The following is a 4403-nucleotide window of genomic DNA, read 5'->3' as shown; positions in this document are numbered from 1 at the left end:
ATTGCTTTGTAGTAAGTTTGGAAACTGTTAGTCTTCTTACTTTTTTCTTCTTTTCTGGGATTGTTTTGGCTAAGTAGCTAGTATGTTTTGGAGGTTATGTTGGAATCTTATAAGTGGATTGAGATTCATATAGAAGAAGAATATAGCTCTTGTAGAATAAGGAAGGGTTTTCTTCTATCTTATAAGTGGTACTCTTCAAGAGAGTGGCAGCTTTAAAAAGAAAGTACATAGAATGATAAAGGAGAATCCTTCCATAAGAATTAGCCCTGGGTGATGAGGTACTTGTGAAGTGGGTGATATACAAGCAATATAACCCTTAAATCCTTATATACGGACTCATTTAACTTGAGAGAGTGATTAGTTCTATTTACTAATATTTCCAGATATAGATAGGATTGCATTTTCCTGTACCTTGAGGTTACTTGCACTGGATAATGAAATGGGAATACAAGTGATGTGAGTCCCTTCTACATAGAAGCTGTAAGAGCCAGTGTATAATTTACTACTTTCTCTTCTTCCTACCCAGGAAATGGAAACATTGCAGATGGGCTTCCCTTAGCTAGGATTCTTTTTTTTAAAAGACTTTATTTATTTATTTGAGAGAGAGAGAATGAGAGAGAGCGAGCACATGAGAGGGGGGAGAGTCAGAGGGAGAAGCAGACTCCCTGCCGAGCAGGGAGCCTGATGTGGGACTCGATCCAGGGACTCCAGGATCATGACCTGAGCCGAAGGCAGTCGCTTAACCAACTGAGCCACCCAGGCGCCCCCTTAGCTAGGATTCTTGTGTTAGGATGATATAGAGCAGAGCACACCTCTCTCACCCCCACCCTAGCACACTCATAATGGATGTGTAGCATGATGGGAAATAGACCACTGTTGTTCTAAGACACCGGGAATTTGATTGTTACTGATTTTTAACATTTTTAAAAAATTTTATTTCCAGTATAATTAACATACAGTGTTATATTAGTTTCAGGTGTACAATATAGTGATTCATCAATTTTATACATTACTCAGTTCTCATCCTGATTAAGTGTACTCTTAATCCCCTTCACCTGTTTCACCCATCCCCCCACCTCCCCTCTAGTAACCATCAGTTTTGTTTTCTATAGTTAAGAGTCTGTTTTTTAGTTCATCTCTTTGTCTTTGTCCATTTGCTTTGTTTCTTAAATTCCACATATGAGTGAAATCATACGGTGTTTGTCTTTCTCACTGACTTATTTCATTTAGCATTATTCTCTCTAGATCCATCCATGTTGTTGAAAATGGCAAGATTTTGTTCTTTTTTTATGATCAGATAATATTCCACTATATACATACAGACCCCACATTCTTTATCTATTCATCTATCAGTGCACAGTTGGGCTGCTTCCATAATTTGGCTATTGTAAATAATGCTACAGTAAAAATAGGGGTGCATATACCTTTTTGAACTAGTGTTTTTGTATTCTTTGGGTAAATACCAGTAGTGGAATTACTGGATCATATGGTAGTTCTATTTTTAATTTTTTGAGGAACCTCTATACTGCTTTCCATAGTGGTTGCACCAGTTTGCATTCCCACCAACAGCGCATGAGGGTTCCTGTTTCTCTGCATCTTCACCAGCACTTGTTTCTTGCATTTTTATTTTTAGCTATTCTGACAAGAGTGAGGGGACATCTCATTGTGGCTTTGATTTGCATTTCCATGATGATTAGTGATGGTGAGCATCTTTTCATGTGTCTGTTGGCTATCATGTCTGTAGAGAAATGTCTGTTCATGTCTGCCCATTTTTAAATTGGATTATTTGTGGTTTTTTGGTGTTGAGTTGTATAAGTTCTTTACATATTTTGGATACTAATTCTTTATCAGATCTATCATTTACAAATATCTTCTCCCATTCTGTAGGTTGCCTTTTAGTTTTGTTGATTGTTTCCTTTGCTGCGAAGAAGTTTTTTATTTTGATGTTCCCAATAGTTTATTTGTGCTTTTGTTTCCCTTGCCTCCAGGAAAATGTTGCTGAAAAATGTTCCTGTGGTTGATAACAGAGAAATTACTCCCTGTGCTCTCTTCTAGGATTTTTATGATTTCAGGCCTCACATTTAGGTCTTTAATCCACTTTGAATTTATTTTTGTGTATGGTGTAAGAAAATGATTCAGTTTCCTTCTTTTGCATATAGCTGTCCAGTTTTCCCAACACCATTTGTGGAGGAGACTCTCTCTTTCCCATTGCGTGTTTTTGCCTCCTTTGTCAAAGATTAATTTGCCAAATAATCGTGGGTTTATTTCTGTGCTCTCTGTTCTGTTCCATTGATCTATGTGTCTATTTTTGTGCCAGTATCATACTGTTTTGAATACTGTAGCTTTGTAATATATATTGAAATCTGGGATTTAATACCTTCAGTTTTGTTCTTTATCAAGAATGCTTTGGCTTTTCAGGGTCCTTTGTGGTTTCACACAAATTTTAGGATTATTTGTGTCAGTTCTGTGAAAAATGCTGTTGGTATTTTTAAAGATTTTATTTACTTATGTGTGTGTGCACACACGCACAAGCAAGGGGAAGGGCAGAGGTAGAGGGAGAAGCAGATTCCCTGTTCAGCAGGGAACCTGATGCGGGGCTGGATCCCAGGACCCTGAGATCATGACCTGAGCAGAAGGCAGATGCTTAACTGACTAAGCCACCCAGGCACCTGCTGTTGGTATTTTGATAGGGATTGCATTAAATGTGTAGATTGCTTTGGGTAGTGTGGACATTTTAACAATATTGGTTTTTCCAATCCATGAGCATCAATTATCTTTCCATTTCTTTGTGTCATCTTCAATTTCTTTCATCACTGTTGTATTGTTATCAGAGTACAGGTCTTTCACCTCCAGGGTTAACTTTATTCCTAGGTATTTTATTATTTTTGGTGCAATTATAAATGGGATTGTTTTCTTAATTTCTCTTTCTGCTACTTCAGTATTAGTGTATATAAATGCAACAGATTTCTGTGTATTGATTTTGTATCCTGTGATCTTACTGATTTCATTTATCAGTTCTAGTAATTTTTTGGTGCAGTCTACAGTTTCCTATATATAGTATAATGCCATCTACAAATAGTGGACATTTTCCTTTTTCCTTACCAATTTGGGTGTCTTTTATTTCTTTTTCTTGTCTGATTGCTGTGGCGAGGTCTTGCAGTACTATTTTTTTTAAATTATCTTTATTTTTCTTTATTTTATATATATATATATTTTAAAGATTCCTTTTATTTATTCATTTGAGACACAGAGATAGAGAGAGCATGAGCAGGGGGAATGGCAGAGGGAGAGGGAGAAGCAGGCTCTCCCCGCTGAGTCAGGTGCCAGACGTGGGGCTCGATCCCAGGACCCTGGGATCATGACCTGAGCCGAAGGCAGATGCTTAACCATCTGAGCCACCTAGGCGCCCCCTTCCAGTACTATGTTGAATAAAATTGGTGTCAGTGGATATCCTTGTCTTGTTCCTGATCTTAGGGGAAAAACTCTCAGTTTTTTGCCATTGAGTATGATGTTAGCTGTGGCCTTTATTGGTCATGTGTGTTCTTTATTATGTTGCAGTATGTTCCCTTCAAACCTACTTTGTTGAGAGGCTCTATCATGAATGGATGTTGCACACTGTACTTTGTCAAATGCCTTTTCTGCGTCTATTGAAATGATTAAATGTTTTTTTTATCTTTTCTCTTATTGATGTGATATATTGTATTGATTGATTTGCAAATATTGAACCACTCTTGCATCCCAGGAATAAATCCCACTTGATTGTGGTGAATGATTTTTTTAATGTATTGTTGGATTCAGTTTGGTAATATTTTGTTGAGGATTTTTGCACCTATGTTCATCAGAGGTATTGGAGTGAAGGTCTCTTTTTTTGTAGTGTATTTATCTGGTTTTGGTATCAGGGTAATTCATGGAATTCAGCCTCATGGAATGAATCTGAAAGTTTTCCTTCCTCTTCTATGTTTTTGGAATAGTTTGAGAGGAATAGATGTTAACTCTTCTTTAAATGTTTGGTAGAATTCATCTGTGAAGCCATCTGGTCCTGGACTTTTGTTTGTTGGGTTTTGTTTGTTTGTTTTTTGTTACTGATTCAATTTCATTGCTGGTAATCTGTTCAAATTTTTAATTTCTTTTTGATTCAGTTTTGGGAGAGTATATGTTTCTAAAAATTTATCCATTTCTTCTTGATTGTCCAATTTGTTGGCATATAATTTTTCATAATATTCTCTTATAATTCTGTATATTTCTATGGCCTTGGTTATTTTTTCTCTTTCACTTCTGATTTTGTTTATTTGAATTCTCTGTCTCTCTCTTTGTTTTTTTTTTTTTTTTTTTTTTTTTTTTTTTTTTTTTTTTTTTTTTTTATGAATCTGGCTAAAGGTTTATCACTTTTGTTGATCTTTACA

The sequence above is a fragment of the Mirounga leonina genome, unplaced genomic scaffold (assembly GCF_011800145.1).
Source record: "Mirounga leonina isolate KUSES-001 unplaced genomic scaffold, KU_Mleo_1.0 Mir_174, whole genome shotgun sequence".
Taxonomy (NCBI): domain Eukaryota; kingdom Metazoa; phylum Chordata; class Mammalia; order Carnivora; family Phocidae; genus Mirounga; species Mirounga leonina.
The sequence above is the reverse complement of the archived record's forward strand: the minus strand, read 5'-3'. Positions refer to the sequence as shown.